Consider the following 10,804-nt stretch of genomic DNA (forward strand, 5'->3'; position numbering starts at 1 on the left):
TTAAATTTAAGGATAATTCAACTTAAATAATAATACTTTATATTTTTTTTTTACTAATTATAATTATATATTGAATTAATTAATTATTTTAGATTTTTTTTTCAACTTGAATTTTCTAATTTTCGAAAAATCGACTATTTTATTTCTTGGAAATTTTAGATATAGCTACATTAGAAAATAAAAAAAAATATATATATATTTAAATTAAGAATAAATAAATCTATTTATAGGTATAATAATAGTTTTATTATTTTTTATTTACATCATTCAAATTGAACAAAGTATAATGATATATATTATTTGAATGATGAGAAAATTTGTGAGATGGTGAATTGATACAGTAAAATGAGTATAAATTTGCCACAGGCTAAAAAGTATATATATAAAATAAAAATATATATCGAAAGGGTAGCTAGCTCTTGTACAAGTGTATAGATTTATATATATGAGTAAGTGAGGGTTGTAAATTTGAGGGTAAGATAGAGGATGTGGTCGAGGGGTTTTGAATCCTTGTGGTCTCACCCTGGGGCCAACAATTTCCAATGGAATATTGCTTCAGGGATAAAGTACCATAGTCATGCGTATATATATAAATATATTCCAATTGCTTTGCCTATTTTATATGCATCAATTTAACTCAATATGTTGCGCCATCTAGACCAAAAATTTAAACAGCGCAAGCTCAATTTACTCAGACATGCGTCTTTAGTTTATTCAACTCCCACAATTTCAATAAATACTGCACCCTTGTTTTTATTTTATTTTAAACTTTATTATTATCTTCATGTTTGACATTGTCATTTTTTTTATAACAATTTACTTGTCATTGACTTTTGTCATGCATACAAATCAATCATGCAAATTTGACATATTTTGAAAGGTGTTTAGTTTCACAATTGATGCATCAGGGAATTATCTATCAACAAAATCATTTTAAAAATTTTATATAAATATATTTAAATTTATAAAATAGTTGTTTATTTTATTTGATTTTTATATTTTTATTAAGGATAAAAATTTTGATTGTTTGAGTCGTTGGTAAAAAGCTTTACGTGCTAGGAATAAATGTGTGATTATTCTGTCATTTTTTGGCACGGTCAATGTACTCTGATCTTTGAGCTTTTTTTGTTTTTTTTTTTTTTTTTATACGGATCAGTTTTATATATATACGATACACCATTTGAAACATCCGTGAAAATGATCGCCCACAATCTATGTACAGTTGAACATACATACACTCTCTCTCGCACACACTCAGTATTATTTTCCGGTCGTAAATTTTGTCCTGAAAACGATTTAGCAAGGAAGCGGTGGTTATAAATCTTGAAAAAATCGAAAGGCGTAAAACTGAAAAAGTATAAATAAAAGAATTTTATCAAGAATAATAAATAAATGTTTAAATAATGTTTAAAAAATAAAAAAACATTACAACAATTTTTTTGATCCTTGTCAATTTTTTTTTAGCAATTTATTTTCTCTATTTTTTTATTTTATTTTTATTAAATAATACCATAAAAAATGAATAATAAATTTCAAAAAAAAAAAAAAAATTATTAACCCGGCTGATCCGACAATGTAATATTTTATATTTTTTATCTATTTTTTTTAAAACCATAGTTTTTCTTCCAACATCCCACTATTCATTTTACTTTTATACATTTATTATAAAATTCTTTTTTTTTTTTTTTCAATATTTTTTATGGTTATTTTTTAATAACTTTACAGACCCATTATTCAACTGAATAATGGAAAAAAAAAAAATTTGTAAAATGTGTTAAATAGATAATTAACCCATCAAGCAAAAATTAATTGGAAAATATAAATTAAATATTAATATTTTTATATTTATAAATTAAAAAATATATGTATAATTTAAATTAATTTAATTACTTTTAATGTTTTATCATGTATTGGCAATGAGAGAATTCAAAGTTGTTTGAAAAAATTTAAAAAATTCACAACTGCAAAAGTAGAGTTTGAATAAATGACAACATTTTCCCTCTCACTCTTTAAATGCCGATTGGAATATACAATATACATACAACCAAGCGGATTCACAAATCATCGTCAAATTTATTTTGTAACATAGCCAATTATTCATTTGTCTGTGGCATACACTGCTTTTCCATTTAAATTTTTTAAATATTCAATAAAAACGTAAACTAATTTTTACAAAAATAAAAGAGTAAAACTATTTTGTCATATAGATCCAAAAGAGTAAAAAAAAAAAAATAGAATTAATGATAATTTAAATATAAAAATAAGGGTAAATAATTATTGTGAATATAGCGGTTGAATTAAAATGTCTCATCTAGATCATTTATTATTGACGCGTTGCGAAACAAATTGATGGAAATAGCTGACTGATTAATTTCATTTGGGCTGGATGAGGATTGAAGCATGCTCAATCTAGTTACAGTATAAATGAGAGGGAAAGAAAATGGCTCGTGGCAAAAATACACCATTATCATCATCACCATAATCATCAACAACATCATCAAAATTATTTACTATTTTTTAAAATAAAAGTCCAATGTTTATGTGGCAATTTTTGATTAACCATTTTAAATCATCATCATCAATTTACAAACATCAAATGACACTCATACGCACTTGTTACTTAATTATTTATCATTTTCATGATCCAACATATTCAATAAAATTAATCATTCACAATTAATTTGATCATTATTATTTTATTGAATAAATTTTGTTATTTTTTTTTTAAATTAATTCCTTTTTATATTTTATATTGTATATAAAATTTAATTAATAATATTACTGTATGATATATAAGTTGATTGATATGAAAAAAAATTAAAAGTTGAAACAAAGATTCAAATTTATATATGTGTTATATATATATGTGTATGAATTTTACAGAGGAAGTCGACACACCGTGTCGCGAAAGCGGCGCAGAATAAACGGTCAGTGACGCGCGGTAATGGCCGACATCCTAATCCTGACCCCCTACAGTTTAATATTATACACTTTGAAATGATAATGCTGCATGTGCTTTTTTATCATTATCAACATTTGTAACCGTGTGTCGGGATAATGAGACATACCAGAAAGCTTATAACATACAGTTAATAATACTTTATTCAATAAAGTAAATTTTACAAAATCACTGCTCTAATTTATACCGAGTATATACAGCTCATATTAAAATACAAAATATAATTTATATAAATTAATAAATGTTTGTTGATTAAAATTATACATTTAATTTATACTATGTCCAAGTTATAATCTTGTTTCATCAATAATAATTTCATCATAGCCCGAGCTTTATATTTGTTGTTAAAAAAAAAATTAAAAACTGCATTTTTATCCTAATTTTTCCTGCAAAAACGCACCGATAGAAATTTTCAAAAAAAATCAGGCAAATAGAGCTGAGTTTCAACTAATCTGAGAAAAAATTTCATCACGATTCAAGCATTATTTGCTGTTAAAAAAATTAAAACCTATTTTATCGTTTTTTTTTTCTTGGAGAAAAAAATTCAGTATAAGGGTTCCATTCCCGTCAGTCATACAATGAAAAAAAAAAAAAAAACTATTCGATCAAGTTGATGAAAATGAGCAAAATGTGACAAGTATTAACCTAATCTAACTGAATAACCAATTTATTTATATATTTATACGCTGGGGTTTACAGGACATCACTTGAACTCAGAAAAGAAAAAAAAAAAACTACAATATTAATTTTTATAAAATTTTCTAACAAGACACAAATTTATGATGCGTTAATATAATGTTAGTGAAATAGCAAACATGAGAAATGACGTCAGTAGGTCCTGACCTGCTTGATTCATATTTTAAAACATCATATCTGCAAGTAAGTTTGTCTTGGTGTCCAAATAATACATACTTGTTTTTAATTTTTTTATGAAATATATTAACCGCGTATATATATGACAAATGAACAAAGACAAATATATATTTATTGTTATTGTGTGAGCGAGTATATATATTTTATTTAAAGACAGAGAAAAGATACCCGCAGCTGCCGCCCTGACTGCCAACACAATAATATTTAATTAATTTATTAATGAGGTTAAGTTGTCAGGATTGGACGGCAGACAGAGTACACATTGCCGCATTGACTTTTTTAAAATTATTATATATATAAATTATTATTATTTTTTATCATCATTATATTCATTAGTTTGATATTCAACATTCAAAATGAATTGATTTTTTATTTACATTTTAAATTAATTTATTTTTTAAATAAAATAATTATTAATGGAAATTTAAATAAATATTTTTTAATTAAATATGTGAATGTAAAAATAATAATATATTAATTGATTGTATATCAATTTTTTTTTTTATGTATAGTGAATTAAAAATTTTGTTAAAAATTTTTTATTTATTTAGTTGGGTATAGGGGTTGATTGTAAAAGTTTTTGACGAGCTTTACGGGGGGGGGGGGTAAAGCTTAGCCGCAGACAGCTGTGGTGTAGTCCCAAGAGAAATTCAGACACGGGGAATGCAGTTTGATGAAAATAAGTTGTGACAGACACCCTTATACCCATCATCGTCATCGTTGAGTTACACTGTACTCTCAATTTTTTGTTTTTTTTTTTTTTTCATTTGATCTTCTGTCCGCATGCACACATATTTTTATTTTTTGTTAGAAAAATACTTGGACAGACAGATTGTATGTGGACATAGATAGATAAGATATTTGATATAATATTTTATTATTTTTTTTTTAGCTAGATCAAATTGCACTTGTCTCTGAATGATAAATTAAATCCATCATTTTGTCATGACACTGCAAAGTTAATATTAACCCGTCGGATAATTGAAATATTATTTTGTTTATTTTACCTTGGTAAGTGGTGGACTGTGACTTGTTTGATAATGTCCGGTTGAAGGACTCGCTGGAGGCCCGGCGCCCCCGGGCGAGATAGAACCACCACCGGGGGTGAGAATCCTGGACTCGTGACTGAACAACACTTTTCCAATCTCCTCCGCGAATTCGCGGACCTCCCACGATCTCCACACACGTCTTTCAGATCCTTCGTATTCGTTTTTATGCTTTAAAAATGTTGCAAATAATTCTAAAACCGTTGGGCTTACGTTTTCAATTTTTAATATTTTTAAAAAACACTTTTTTAAATTAATTCTATCTTCTACTATTTTTTTTCACACTTTAATTTTATATTGTACCAACAGTCAATCGTATTTATAATCACAAAAAAATCAATTATAAACTTAATAATATTTTTTTTTTAATATTTAACACATTATTTTATTACAACACTTAATTTTTATTTTAATTTAATTTTAATTCACAAAAAAACACTCAGTTAATATAATATTGAAAAAAAAAATTAATATATTAATTTAAAAAAATAACAAACAAGATTTAATTTTTTTTCTTTTTTAAATGAATATGTCTGTACAAAGTTACAGTGTCTCATCTAGTGTGAGATGATGAGTTGTACTGCAACGTGTGCATTAGTCTGGAATGTAAAAAGTGTACTAAAAGCATGCTGGTATAATATTGTAGGCGTGTTCACGCAGTCGCAATATATAAAACTGGGCGTATTTATGATAAAAGCTCTTTTCCCCTCTCATCATTATATATCTACTATCAAATAAAACCCACCATGTTTCGTGGAAAAACGTGGGGATGGTTCTACACGTGGTTTTATTGGGCAAATAACGTCAACGACAAATATATATACCCATCTAGCTTTATACATGTATATCATAAAGGACATAGTTGGTAAATGTCACATTGGTTAAAGTGAGACAGTTGAGTCTTATGGCTCAGTTGTGTTGCATGTTGTATACTCTATAAATACATTCATGTCGCTCTCTCTCTCTATCTCTTTGTGTGCCTGTGTGTACACACTGAGAAAATAAACTACATTCAATGTATAAGACAAGTTGATGGTCTATGTTTTGGTGTAAATCGTATTTACTTCTCGTCCAAAGTGATTCCTTGTATATTGGCTCCAAAACAACCACCATTCTATATACACAACTTTTTTTATTTATTTTTTATTTACTTTTTTTTTTTTGTAACAATCCACTTGCTTTGTTTTGTCTTCTTGTTTTCTTGTTTAAAAATACAATTTTTTTTTTCTTTTTAGATTTTTTTATATCTAGGGTATATTGATTTGAAAAAATCATCAATATATTTTGATTTTTTTCAACAATTGGAAATACTGTCAGCCAAATTACAAAATTTTGAGGAAAATAATTTTTTTTTCTTTTGTCTGACAATTATTGACTTGTACTACTGAAATTTATTTTAATTTTATTATTAGCAGGTAGTTATAATGACCAAAAAAATTTACAAATTGATTACTCGAATAATATATAAAAATTCATTTTAATTGATAAGTAAATTTTTAATGTTTATTTATGTATAAAATTAGAAATGAAATAAAAAAAAAAGAGAATTTTTTAAAAGGAAAATACGTGGATTATATAATTTAATTTGTTGATTTGAGTTGTTGTTGTCTATATATATACTGGATAGTAAAGATAAAAAGCGAGTGTACAGCAATGAGGTTGTTTAATAAAATAATCTCGTTACACTGGTGTTTGTGATGGACGTGTTCATGAGATGGTCTGAAATGAAGGTGAGGGAAAAAAGAATGAGAGATAGATAGATAAAAAAGAAAAAAATAGTACACGAAATAGCAAGAGTTTTATATGATTGCCGAGAAAGAAATTTGCCGCGAGTGTGAGAAGGATAAAAACGCTAATGTAAAGGAGATAAAAAAAGGAGAGATCTCGAGAGAGAGAGAGAGATACATTAATGTACGAAGCGAGGAAGGTCTGTCAAAATGAAGAGAAATTAGAAAGAAAAAAGAATATACTTGTCCCGTTGCAATACTGGCTACTGCCAAGACAGGTAGTGGTGGAAAAAGGATAGATAATAAATACACATTGCTAGATGAGAAAATAATTTAAAAAAATAAAATTACATAGATACTGTGAGGGAAGAAAAATAACAGAGAAGAGGCACTAGAGAGTGATAAAGATAAATAAAAAAAAAACAAGGATTGAAAAATAAAGATGGAAGTAAAAAAAAAAAAGCTGTAGGGATGAAGAGAAGGGATGCTAATACATAAAGTAGCTTAAAGTAGAAAATTGTGGAAGCGTCGTGATGCCTGGTGATTGCGTTACCTCCGGGCTTTGATTTAAAATTCGAACGAGGGGGCGACATTATGAAGGAGGAAAGCATGACGGGGTTGGTACAGAAAAAAAAAAAAAAAAAGAAGAGAGCCAAAAAAAAAAAAAAATAGATAAAAAAAATAAGAGTAAACGGAAAGAGACTGATGGTATATCAGGGAGCGGCTTTTCTATACAGTAACACACGCACGCCATGTTCTTCTTTTGCTCCACTTGATCCAAGAAGGATGAGACAACCAGACAACGTTTTTTACTCAACAAAAAAGCTTAGTTTGTTGTTTTAAAACACAATGGGATTTATTTTTATGGTTTATTAAAAAAAAATATATATGAAATATTGATCTACACTCTAAAGTAAATTTTCGTTTTTAATTATTTTTAAAAATTATAATTTGGAATGTCATTTGCAGTATTTTGATTAGCACTAGAATAAAGCAATTGTGTATTTTATCAGATGAGACAATGATATTTAGAATCAAGTGCGAAAGCAATAGGTCATCCTTAGACAGGATTCTTGACGTAAAAAGGGCTCAGGGTCAAAAGGAGTGACAGGAAACAGACATCTGGGGACTACAGGTTTCTCTGTAACCTCTTGAGACTTGTATAACTATAATGATACACTTTGACAGATAATTTAACGTAGGGTCACCCTCTGTCAATACATCAGAAGCTATATGATTGTATAAAAATTTATTTTTTCTTTTCTCCTTACTTCTATAGAAGCAGCGTTAATAAAATTTGAAACCACCAATTTTATTTTATAATAACAAAAAAAAGTATATGTAATTATGTAACATGGTATAAAAGTTTTACAACTCAATTTGTTGTAATTTATTATTTGTCATTTCTTTTCTTCTTTTATACCACAAAATATACATCAAATTTATCTACAACAATATGTTAACTTTATTTGAAAGTTACAAAGAAGATTAACACGATCGATCCCTCACAATTCCCCAGTGTTTTAATAAATGAAAATTTAATTTATCAAAATAACTAAACAAATTGACAGATAAATTAAAGTGTCATTTTAAAAATTTTATATCAACATTGTGATTTTAAAATATTTTATTATAATCCAGTTTATATAAAAGCTTTAATTTTTAAAATCAATAATATGATAATTTAATTTATTATTTGAAAAAAAAAATCAGATGAAAAATATCAGTGAATTTCAAAGGTTCACCATTAATCCATTTCCATAGACGTCATATAAAACGATAGAAATAAGGTAATTGATATCAAGGATTTTTCTACATTCCCCTCGTATTTTTTTTTTTATCAATCTCATAGCATCGATCCTTCACCTCGTGAAGCATCCAACATAAAAATCCGTAACTCAATTTCCAGGAAATACAGCTTCTTTTCTATCAATTTCACAGTTTTCCAAATCAATTTTTTTTTTTTTTATTTTCTTACATCTCTAGACAATTCTTATTTTCACCACAAATTCGTATCTCATTGGTAAGATTAAAAATAAATCCATATATAAAGATAAAAAGTTTTTTTAAAAAAAAAAAACCTTATTTTTATAAAGAAAGAAAGAATTTTGTAAATATAATGGAAGAAAATTTTCTAAAGAAAGGGTGGATTTGCAGGTTGAAACGGTAATACAAACTGAATGAATAATAAATGTGGTTATCGTTTAGTTGATATATTTTAAAATGAGGATACAAGAAGAGGAGTGACTGAGAGATAAAAAAATTGAAATGTTGTCGCAGTGGGGATTATGAAAAAAAAAAAAAATAGAGGAAAAATGAGTGAAACAGATATAGACATTGGTAGACTGAGGGATGAAGGGTGGATAAAAAGAGATTGAGGCACCAGGGGTAAAAAATAAGGTAGAGATCAAAGCTGTGAGGGTAACCTCTCTTGCTGTATATATTTTTTTATTTTTCCTCTTTCCACTTGCTCTATACTGCAGCTTAAATTTATATATATATTTTTTTTCTCATCCCCAATTTCTATTCTTCGTCGCCAAGCACCACCTCCTCTTTCTCTTTACACATTCAAAAGTGTTTGCATTCGTGATCTGATCTGATCCCGGACGAGACTTCAAAAAAAGAAAAAAAAAAAAAAAAAATAAATATATATCTACACGAATATAAAAAATAATAAAAAATTCTATACAGCATATAGCTGTCGCCTTGGGCTAGTAAAATTTACATGATTCAGATGATTTTTTTTTTTACAACAAAAAAATAGTTATAATTTATAAAAATATATATACTTTATTTATTTGTAATTTTGTATTTTATACAAGATGTAAAAATCAAATGAATTATGTATTGTAAAAGAAAATAAAAAATAAAATTATAAATCACGTGAATTGTTGATTAAATTTTATTTGTTGGCAATTGAAAGATATAGAAACAGAGAAAGAGAGAGAGAGAGAAACAGAGAGATTATTAACAAGGGTGATAAAGTGTGATGGAAAATTTGTGAAAATAAATGGATTAGTGTGTGTATTTGATATATAAATTGGGCGATGGAGCAACTAATAAGCGATAACGATGCCAAAAATGGATAATCGAATCGGGGGTTTTCTGGCAAAGAGGGCTGCTTTTGTTCCCAATGGAGGATCATAAATGAAATTTGGGACTGAAATAAAAAGAGAAAAAGAAACACCAAATACAACATAAAGAAATTTTTATTCTGAAGGGTAAATAATTTCAGGGGTTTGATATAGATATATATAGCGTTTGGTATATAGTTTTCATTTTGATTGCTGGTTCTCGGTTGATATATACTCAATCAGTTTATATATATGAGAAGTGGGAACGACGCCAGGACAGATGGATGTATAACGAGTAGACAATGTAATGCAAATTGAAACGACTCTGGACGATGGACGCTCTTGAACAGTCAATCCCACCAGCATCAACAATACATAAATGAAATTTTGTAATCGTTGAATATATGCTATCGTTATATCCAAGGTAGGATATTATCTGGCATATCTGGCAATGGTACTACTAACATTGCTATTTTATTATGAAATTATATATATCATTCTCTTGTTCTATCACACATGCATTAACCAACTCATTCATTCACTCGCTTATTGGGTGTCTATTTATCTAGCACAACATATATTGTACATAGTATCTTCATCATTTCCCTCAGGGCATACAATTAGCTAACTCGGTAACTATCTACCACCCATGCACGCGAGACAATGCCCATACCAATTGCCTTAGGCAATTTTCCTTTACAAATATCTATTAAGATATTATATGCATATATATCCCTATATATCTCTCAACTAATCACTCGGTTTTTCATTGTAATTATAAATATAATTTTCATTTTTTTTTGTCTGACAATTATTGACTTGTACTACTGAAATTATTTTATTTATTTAAATACCTGCTGTGTTTTGTCTCGTTGCTTATGACTCCTAGCATGATTGGAAGATAGTTGTATATTTTTTCAATTTTAAAAAATGACTCTTTGATTTATCAATTTAATCTGAAACAAAGAAAAATATTTTTACTCAGATTATATTGATGTTATCAATAATTTATGTGAAATTAATTGGCAAATATTTGAGCTAAAAATAACAAGTGAATTACGTAAAACACTTGTTAGAAAATTACAAATAAAACAAGTCTTATTTTAATTTAAAAATATTTATGCA

General features: G+C 27.2%; 1 protein-coding gene across 4 annotated transcripts in view; it reads right to left on the bottom strand.

Annotated features, from left to right (window-relative positions):
* LOC122849833 (paired box protein Pax-6) overlaps positions 1 to 10,631 on the bottom strand; it is a 29,962-nt gene extending 19,331 nt beyond the window's left edge. For 2 of the 4 annotated variants that reach the window (XM_044148668.1, XM_044148667.1), the window contains exon 1: positions 10,534 to 10,631. The gene's annotated coding sequence lies outside the window, so the exon portion shown is untranslated. Of the gene's footprint in view, positions 1 to 4,839; positions 5,156 to 10,533 lie in introns of those variants that run through there. The other 2 variants (XM_044148669.1, XM_044148671.1) reach the window with 1 other exon arrangement.
* Between the last annotated feature and the right edge of the window lie 173 nt (positions 10,632 to 10,804).

Source organism: Aphidius gifuensis, linkage group LG2 (genome assembly GCF_014905175.1).
Source record: "Aphidius gifuensis isolate YNYX2018 linkage group LG2, ASM1490517v1, whole genome shotgun sequence".
Lineage (NCBI taxonomy): Eukaryota > Metazoa > Arthropoda > Insecta > Hymenoptera > Braconidae > Aphidius > Aphidius gifuensis.